Source organism: Pteropus medius, unplaced genomic scaffold, assembly GCF_902729225.1.
Source record: "Pteropus medius unplaced genomic scaffold, Ma_sr-lr_union100, whole genome shotgun sequence".
NCBI lineage: Eukaryota > Metazoa > Chordata > Mammalia > Chiroptera > Pteropodidae > Pteropus > Pteropus medius.
The window spans coordinates 2,685,637-2,696,423 of NW_024340848.1; the positions used below are offsets into that span (position 1 = coordinate 2,685,637).

The 10,787-nt window shown below is 30.5% G+C and overlaps 1 pseudogene; it reads left to right on the forward strand.

The window, feature by feature from the left end:
* The first annotated feature begins 6,057 nt into the window (after positions 1-6,057).
* LOC120582762 (uncharacterized) lies at positions 6,058-6,176 on the forward strand (annotated as a pseudogene).
* The last annotated feature ends 4,611 nt before the right edge of the window (positions 6,177-10,787 follow it).

Consider the following 10,787-nt stretch of genomic DNA (forward strand, 5'->3'; position numbering starts at 1 on the left):
ACATTCTTTTTACCCGTGTAGTCTGCATCTCAATTAATGGCAAGTTTGTCTAGCCAGTAATTCAGGCCAAAGCTTAACTTTTGATTTTCTGATACACACCACTTGCAATTTCTCAGAAAATCTTAACCTTCAAAATACATGTATAAAATCATGTCATATCATACCACCTACAGTACCATCTTTCTATCGTAAACCACTTTTAGATCTGGAATACAGCAGCAGCCTCCTATTTAATCTCTTAATATTAATATTGCTGTCCACTAAAATTCATTCTGAACAAAGCAGACAAATTGATCCTTTCAGAAAACAAAACAAATTGGGATCTTATCTGTTGATGATTATTCAACTATTTGCCATTTTCCTGAAAATGATTGTCAAACTCACCCAAAACCCTGTATGATCTGAACCTTATTTCTTCTCTGAGCTCATTTCATACTACTCTTTACACACATACTCTCTCCCTCCCTCCCTCTCTCTCTCTCTCTTTTTCTCTCTCTCTCTGTCTGTCTCTCCCCACATCCCTCCCATAGCATACGTATGGTAGAAATTCTTAGGGACTTTGCTTAGAATACTCTTCTCTAAATCCGTTAAAATATATTTGTACAGTGTGGGCTATCTAGACCACTTTACTCTCTCCCAACCCCATTTACCCTGCAGCATTGATTATTCCATGTAATTTATCACATTCTAGCATTCTAAAAAATAACTCTAGTTTAGTGTGCTTATTATTTAACTTCGTTCTCTAGAATGTAAATTCCTGAAGGGTGTGGTTGTTTTTGCTCACTGAAGATACTGCAAATTTTAGAATCTATGTAGTGTATAAGAGTGGCAGATATAAATAAATATTAATACATACTAATCAAGAACAGCTAATTAGTAGTTATATTAATAATAAATAATAAATTATTAATGTGTGTTATTAAGACATAGTAAGAAATATTGGCTTATTGAATTGAATTTTACATGTGGAACCAGAGAGATTATGTGATTTATGCAATGATGGGCAGATGTTCGAGTCTGAACTTGGATTAGATACTTTCTTATTTCTAAATTAACTCTCTGGTCTGCAAACTTTAGGATATGTAAGCATCAGCGAGGTACTTTTTAGATGGAAATCTCCAGACCCAATTTTCAGAGATTCTGATATTGTATAGCAGGTTTCTTCCTGTTAATCTGCCCTCTAACTAAAACTTCATGTGCTTTCGATATAGCTAAATTCCACTTTGAAAATCATTGAATTATTGAATTGCAACAATGCCTAATCTCTTGTTCTTTCTTCTTTAATCCACTTGTTTGCATAAATTCTGATGCCCTAGAACCGAATTTCTCAATCCTGCTTTCATATTGAAGTGTAAGGAATACTACAAGGGTTATGGTTCCAGCTAAGATGGAGTAAGCACAGTTTGCCTGTCTCATCCACAGAATACAGCTATTAAAACTCAACATAGTAAATTTAGAAGTTATACAAGGTATCTGAAAAGTAACTAATAGCAAATAGATTAGGAAAGAAGACCAGAATATGAAAATGAGATTGAGTTTATCTTTTCTTTTTTTTTCCTGAGTGAAAGAAGTTTGCTTTAAAGGTTGCAATACTGCCTGATTGCATTTATATAGCATTCTTGAAAAGATAGAACTATAGTGATAAAGAATAGTTCAGTGGTTGCCAACAATTAAGCATAGAAATTACTACAGAGGGATAGCACATAGTAGTGGTTTTTTGGGATGAGAGAACTGTTTTGTATCTTGACTGTTGTTGTGGTTTAATAATCTGTGCATATGTTATAATTCATAGTACTATACACACAGAAAAGTTTTTTTTTTACTGTATTATATAACAATATAAAATAAAATAATGCTGAAGTTCAGTCTGCATGTTAAATAATTATTAGATTTGATATAGGAACCAGGTAATTGCACCACATGCAATTTCAATATGGAGCCACTGCACTAAATCCTGTTGTAATTACCAGATACATTTCTATGTTAATTGCACCTGTTTGTCAAGTGTTTCTCTAAAAGTAGGCTAAATTTTTTCTGGAAAGCAATTACTTTATTCAGTCTTTATTTAATCCCCTAGAAAACTACATGCTACAATATTTGAAGATTTCCTTATTTGAAAGTAACTCCAAGTCTAAAATTTGAGACTTTCTCTTCTTCTACCTTTTCCAATTTGATCTCAGATTCTTAACATTTTTATTAATTGTCATGCCTGTTACTAATGTATAAGCATTATACACCTCAATTCAGTCCTCAGGCTCTTTGCCATAAGATGCCTGATTCATGCAATTAGAAAAGTAAGACCCTTAAATTCTCGTACACCATCTATTTAGTCTTCTCTTTGTTAAGCCTAAGCAAAGTGTAAAAGTGAGTTTAAGTGAAAAGCTAAGTGTAAGCTTTCGTAAGAAAAAGTGAAGGAATTCATTCTTTAATTTTCCAGCATAAATATTATGAAGTCATTCAGAAAATTTAATAGACAGTTCAAATGAGGTCATTGAAAGAAGAAAATTTCAGTGACTCTACAATTCAGAAAGTCCCACATTTATTTATATGTCAGTATCTACTGAGGAGCTTTTTAAAATTTCAGAGTTATGAACTTAGATTTCTTTGGGTTGAGGCAATATCGTCCACAGTGATGTTGATTGATGCCAATTTGGAGAATTAATGGTTCGTACACCTTCATTCAAAATCCTGTTAGAGCTGTCAATTTTATCATTTTAATCCAATCACCCGCAAAATTAGACATAATTATAATCCATTGTGTTTACTTGTGCTGTTTGTACCAACCTATTATTAATTGCATATTATGTGCCAGACACTAGGTAACAATACCACATTATAAAAAGTGTTTTGTTATACTGTTACACTATCATTATTAAAGTCTTGTTACCCTTTTTAAAAAGAATGATGAAACTAAATTTGACAGGTTTTGTGTGATTTACTCAAGATCTCAGAGATAGTAATTATCCTGTCTTGACTTTAAGTCTTCGGCTTAACCCACAATATCTATTTTTCCCATGGATCATTACATTCTACATGCCATCACAAAATGGATTTATTCAACAAATTGGCAATATCTTCTGCCCATTATTTGATTACGTATAGATCTAAAAGTGTTGTGTGTGTATATATATCTCTCTATATATCTATATCTATCATCTATTTTATCAATCAGACCAATTTATAGCCATTAATAATGTAAAACTCATTTCATCTTTCTTCACGTAAATTATTGTGAATTCAATAATAATTTAAAATTAAGTATAACAAATTAGTTTTATAGTCAGGTGATAACAGACAAATATTTTCAAATATTTTCCAGCATGATAGATCTTATAAGTGTATAAGATCAGTGAACTGATAGCTTTTAAAAATTTACTTGATATTTTCAATATTGAAAATAGTATTGAAAATATTTAGTTATAAGGAGCAAGTACCACAATATCAAAAATAAAATAGGAACATAAGGCTATATCTGAGGATTGAGGAAATGCTATAAACTACTTTTTTTTCAGACATTAATACAAAATACAAAAGCACTATCATAGATACCATAAGAATTTTCTCAGTTCAACTATAATATTCCACACAATTTTTCATCTTTGGGTTGACTGAATGAATTATGATCCTTTCAACTATGGAGGGTCAAGTTTCTTTAAATAATGAATATGAAACTAAAAAGCTTACAAAAATGATGACAAATTATTTTATTTTAAAAAAATGATTTATCAAGTTATTTTGTCCTTGTAACAGGAATATTGAACCTAAACAGCAAGATATTTGAAGTTGAACAGTTTCTCAATATTTTAACATCATATTCTATTACTCTGCTTAATATATATAATCACAAGAGTGGTAAAATAAAAATCTTGTTCCAACAAATCCTCATCTGTGTCAAAGGAATTTAAGTCTCAGAAATTTTATCCTCACATGAATATTGCTTTTATTGCAATAAAAACTAACAGTGTTCCTAGGCCTAGAAGCATAGACAAATATATATTTGGAAATATCATAAATTGAATTAGACGAATATATGTTCAAGACCAAAAGAATTCTCTAAAGACCTCGAGAGCATGCCAATTCAACAATAAAACCACCTGCACCTAAGTATATTTCACTGGCACATCTTTAAATTAAATTGGATGAAGAATCTTTTGTTGATAAAGCAAATGCAAAAACAATTTGCTGTCCTAGAATATTCTTTCACTGTTCTTTTTTTCTTTGTGTTACCTTGTAAAAGTATAATCAGTAACTTTCTAGAGTGTTTATAATTACATGGTGAAGCATAAATATGACTTGTTTGAGATAACCATTCTGAATACCAAAATTGTTTCCAGTCTAGACATTCTACATATCTATAGGTTAAAATATATTCTTTAAGAAATATAAAGTTATCTCTTTAACATGAGCATTGCTAGAGTCCTGTAGTGGAATAGCAATTATAGTTTTCTATATAGTTATTTTAATTATACTATTGTTATAAAACTTTATATATTACATATATGTAAATATATATAATATATAGTCAGGTTCTAGTGTACGAGTTTAAGGAGTCATTCAGAATTGGTAATATAAAAGTATAAATGAGTGTGTTTCACTTTATACTGAGCAACTTATTTGCTCTTGCTTAAATTATTATATGGCTAATTTTTTTTCAGAGCTCAATGTTTGTGGGAAGTGTGTTGTCAATGCTTATGCAGTAAGTGAAATGTGTTTTAGGTATAAACCTCACAATGATGTAAAAATAATTACATTGGTTTAAAAGTTCATGCTTCTCATAATTTATGTTCTCTATCAATTTTGACTTTTTAAATGATGTTTTCATTTTGTATTTCCCCTCCTACTCTTCCTCTTGCTCCTCTTCCAACTCTTCCTCCTACTCCTTCTTTGCTTTATGTGTGAGGATAGCCTGAAGAAGAATATATTGAACTTTGTTTCTTTAGAAATATACAGAGCATTACTAATTAGCTCAGATAAATAAAAACATACCTCTAATGGATGGAAAACAATACACTGATCTTTTTCAAGTAACACTATGAACATTCTCTCTGCTCCAGTAGCTGTGGATTTGGCTTTTAAAATAGTTTTATCATTAACATGCTGATAATATATGGACAACTTAGTAAAATTTTTGACAAAATTTATCTCCTAATGCAATTTTTATACATTGTTTTCCCATTCATAAACACTTATAATCTCTTATATGTGAAAGTATTTGTTTTTAAATTTTACATATATTTCATGGTAACAATTGTAATAAATTTATACAAATGAAATATTATCCTTATTGACTATTTTAAATCACTTCTCTTTTTTTCCTGATTGAAATAGTATTTTTTTTTTTTTGGTGATATTGGTTAACGAAATCCAGTAAGTTTCAGCTGTACATTTTAACAATAAGGCATATATGTATTTACACTGTGTGTTCACCTCCCATAGTTAGATTTCTTTCTGTAACCACATTGAAATAGTATTTATGTGACATTTTATAAAAAAAAAAGACACCTTTCCTTGAAAGTAGCATAATTCCTAAATATTTGGACTAAATCTTTTTTTCTTTAATAATTTATTTTTCTCACAAAGTATATATGGAAGTACCATGGTGATATACCCATGACCAGTCTGTATAGATGAGCTGAAAATTGTTGTGTGCTGACAATGTACACATTGATTGAGGATCTTATTCAACCCACATTTTGATTTTAAGTGATAAAATTCTATCATGTATGTAATAAAGAGAACATCATAGTGTTACCTGTATATAAACATAAGCAAAATCATATATATATGGACAAAAGCTAACTATCCACCAATAGAAAAAAAGTTTAAAAAGTAAAATAAACTGTATATAGTAAAATAAAGGACTCAATATACTATTATCTATGTGAGGAAATTCAGAACTTATCAATAATTATATTTATACAACATTTTAAATAAGAAAATTATACCCTTTACATGGTTATAAATTTAGATGATAAAGTGCAGAGGTTTTTTTTTTTTTTCTTTATAATAGTAGGTTTTAATATACAACTAAGATATCTCTTAAATGATGCAGAACATGCCTATGGCCATGCCACCCTGAACAAGTCTGATCCCATCTGATCTCAGAAGCTAAGCAGGGTCAGGCCTGGTTAGTACTTGGATGGGAGACCACCTAGGAAGACCAGGTTCTGTAGGTGTAAAACATAAAAAATAATGGATTGTAAACTGACAAGGTCCTTGCAATCTGTGAGGTCAACCAAAGGTCGCCTAGCCTAAAAAATAAAATAAGTAAAGTAAATAAATGATACAGAACATGCCTACTAATAAGAATAGCCTAGAGTGATGAACTATATGACTTTGGGACTAGGATAAAAGAGATATTTAAATACTTTTGACATTATGCAGTATTTCAAACTTACAGAAGCGAATATATGTGGTTGAATTATGAAGTTGTACCATGCACCCACATTAATAAAACATAAAAAAAATGTATTTTCTGTCTTCTGTGTAACCCTGCCAAATTACATACCTTCCTTCTCACCTAGATGTACTTATTTACCTGTAATTTAACACATATTTAACACATATTTGCCTTGCTTTACAGTTTTAGCACATGTATAAGAATATCTAAACATTATATGTACAATATTATATTTTTTAAATTAAATGAAAATATTCTGTATGAATTAATTAGCAAATTGATTTGTACTCTCAATACTATTTTTTTATCTTAGTTAATGTCACTGTGTACAGTTAAATTTTGTCCAAAAAACATTTGAATTTTTCTTTTGCTATTGCAGTTTTTATTATTGCTACTTCAGTTGTTGCTTTGAATATCCTTGTACACATCTTTAAAGAACATCTTTAGAAAGCATTTTTGGAATAGATTTGCTGGATCCTTATATATAACCAGACTTACATATACCAGTAAATTAAATGGTTTTCCCAATGTAATTGTATCTATTTATGCTCCATCTGCAGTTTATGAATTACCATTTGCTAAACAACCTAATAAAATCTATAATTGGTAATTTTTTAATATTTTGTCAACATGGTGGCTCTAAAATACTGAATGATTTAATTTTCTAAATCATTGATTATTTAGAAGTAGAACAGGTTTTCATATGTATTATGGCCATTTATGTTATCGCCTCTGTGAAATAGCTGGTGATGTATTTTTCCCTTCTTACCATTAAGTTGTTTTCTTCTTACCATTAAGTTGATTTCTGTGAGCACTGCTTCAAAGATTAAATATATTGTAAATGTCTTCTGAAGTTTTTGATTTGCCTTTTAAATTTATGGTGTATTATTATAAATAAAAGTTCTCAGTTTTAATTAGTTCAATTTAAACAATATTTTATACAGTGGCTTGTATTATTTGTATCAAAATTTAACTGTAAAATAAAATTGCACACCCAGAAAATACAGAGCCATTAAGAACCATTTCAGATAACTAATACCTGAGATTATTTACTAGTGACAGAACTTCGTTAGAGAGCTTTATAAAGATATACTTCATAAGGAATAAGTCTTGAAAGTGTGAAAAACAGGGAATCAAGAAAATATAAAACACATAGATAAATCCAAATAATTAGTAACTTTATAAAATTATGAAAGTAGTCTTTATATAAGAATCTGATGGAAAAATTGTTGATCTAGGTATACAGATTTCTACATGTTATAAAAAGCATCTTCTGTTTATGGCATTATCTAAGAGGAGATAAAAAATCACAGTGTATCTTATATTTTTATAGTTTAAAAATGAAAACTAAAATTTATAGGGTAATGATTGAGATATAAAAACATTCCAAACTTGGAGAGATAAATAAGGAATAATTAGGAAAATTTTCCTGCCCTAAGAAAATGACACAGAAAGAGAAAGAAAAAAAAAACACTATAAATGGGACAAATAGTTAATGCAAATATATCATAAATAAATCCAAATAACTTTTTATATATAAAGGATTTATTTGAATTTCATGGCTTAAATATTCATCTCTCAGTTACTCATTTTTGACAATTTAGCTCCAAGAAATAAGTCACTGAACCAATTCTGTGGCAAGTCATTAGGTAATTCTTAACATAAAAATAATAAACCACCATATTACAGTGTTTAGTGACTTCTCCACATTATCAGCAGAGCAATCAAGGACTGAATGAGCATTAACACTGAATAACACAGCTACTCCTCAGATTGGTCTCTCAGGCTTAGTGTTGACTGAGCTTTAAATTACCTGCATTCTATTGACTACTCAATTCTCTCTGCCAATTAATAAATAAAATACTTCAGTTATCAGAGTTGTTAATCCACTTTCATGACATTTGCTTTTCTTGAAACATTAGATTAGCTCTTTTGTTTTTTGAATTTAATATTCCGGTCAAGTTAAATGGAATTTATGTCATTACAAGTTGTCAGGCATAACTTCTCCTGGGAAATTTGAAGATTTTTGTGGAATAAACAGTTTTCATAAAATTGGCAGAGATCAATATGATTTAATGTCAGGATGCCGAACTAGCTGTTTTCTTCTATAGACAATAATTATATCAGATACAATATTTGAAAATTTCCATTTCATAAATAGCAATAATGATCAGAATTTATCAAGTCTGGACTGTTTATTTATAGTGACTTCAAACATATGTATTTATACCATATTTACATTTAATCTAGGTAACTATTGTTTTTAAAATGTATAGATGTATTTTCGAGGTTTTGTTTTGTTTTAAATATTGGTTATTGTATCTTTCAGTTATAAATTTTACATTGATTTCTTCTGTATATTTTCTATTTCTTTGCTTAAAGTCTTTATTTGTTTGTTTGTTTGTTTGTTTGGGCATGATTGTTGAATCAGGTTAATGATTCCAGCTCTAAACTATGTGTCAGATAATTCTAACTTTTCTGCGATCATTCTGTTGACATCTCTTAATGGTCTTTTTATTCAGTTTGAGAATTTCCTGGTTCTTGGTAGGCTGAGTGATTTTAGGTTGAAACCTGAACTCATATGACTCGATAACAACAAACAAACAAACAAACAATCCAATCAAAAAATGGGCAGAGAACCTGAACAAACCCTTCTTCTTAGAGGACATACAAATGGCCAACAAATATTTGAAAAGGTGCTCAACATCACTAGCTATTAGGGAAATGAAAATCAAAACCACAATGAGATACCATCTCGCACCTGTTACAATGGCTATAATCAACAGGACAAGTAATAACAAATGTTGGACAGGATGTGGAGAAATAGGAACCCTCATACACTGCTAATGGGACTGCAAATTGGTATAGCCACTATGAAAAGCAGTATGGAAATTCCTCAAAAAACTAATAATTGTTCTATCATATGATCCAGCAATCCCTCTACTGGCTATTCACTCCAAAGACTTGAAAACTCATATCTGAAAAGATATTTGCACACTGATATCCATAGCAGCATTATTCACAGTGGCCAGGACATGGAAGCAACTGAATTGTCCTATGATAGATGATTGGCTAAAGAAGCTGTGGTATATATATACAATGGAATATTACTCAGCCATAAGAAGAGATGAAATACTGCAACAACATGGATGGACCTTGAAATAATCATACTAAACTAAATAAGCCAGACAGAAAAGGTTGAAAATCACATGATATCGCATATGTGGAATATAAACCTAAAAGCAACAAATGAAGAGGACAAACAGAGACTCATGGACATGGGCAATGAACTAGTGGTTATCAGAAGGGATGGGGGGAGGAGGAAAATAAGAAAATTAAAAAAAAATAAAATGTTAAAAAAAATATGTATATATAATATATTAAAAACAAAACAAAACAAAACAAAACTGGCATTAAGAAAAGAAAAAGAAAAGAAACCTGGACATTTTGGGTGTTATGTGGTAAGATTCTGAAAGTTAAAATTTTTGTTTTAACTTGCTTTCTTCTGACATGGTTCCAGTGGGTTCAGGAACCTCACTGCATCTTTGTAAGGGTGGAAGTTTAAACTTACCACTCAGCCATTGTGGTCATGGGTGGAGGTGATGCTGTAGTTTTATTCTGTGACTCTCCTATTTTTTTGTTTTTGTTTTTTTCCACTGCAAAGGACAGGATTCTGTTGGGACTTTTGCTGTCTGTACCTATTAACATTACGAGGTTGCTAGATCTTCTACACCCATCCTAAGACATAGGAGCAATAAGAAGACTTTGGGAGTGACTACCAGGTTGTTTTTCAGGTCATATAAGCCCTAGGTGGTCCACTTTCTCTCCGATTTCCAGAGTTCTCTTATGTTAGCTTTATATAGAATGTGCACAATTTGTTATTATACTTTGGGGAGAAATAAAAAAACACAAATACTCTGTTTTCCTGGAAGCGGAAGCTCCTTTGTTTCTTTTTTCTAACTTCTTTTTCTTTGGTGCAGTTTTCTCTTTTTTTGTTATTAGGTTCAAGAAAACATGAAATAAATTAATTTCTGAAGCATTTTTATGGTGACTAATATTCTTTATCAAATAATACTCATATTTTTCTCAGTTTTGGTGTCAATTTATTGACTTTCTCATTCAAATCAAGGTTTTCCTGGCTCTTCCATGACAAGTGATTTTCAATTGTACCTTGGATATTTTTTATTCTTTTGAGAGAATCTTGATCCTATCTGAATCTTCTACTTTAGCAGGCAGTTTCCCTCTTTAGGCTCAGCATGTATGTTCTGGCCAGTTTTGTGGGCTATAGTTCTACTGACTGCTTAGTTTTTCTCCCCTGGCAGTAGTGCTGTTCTGCTCTGGTTCATACGTCTGCTGCTCCAGAGACTCCTGCTCAATTTCTGCTGAT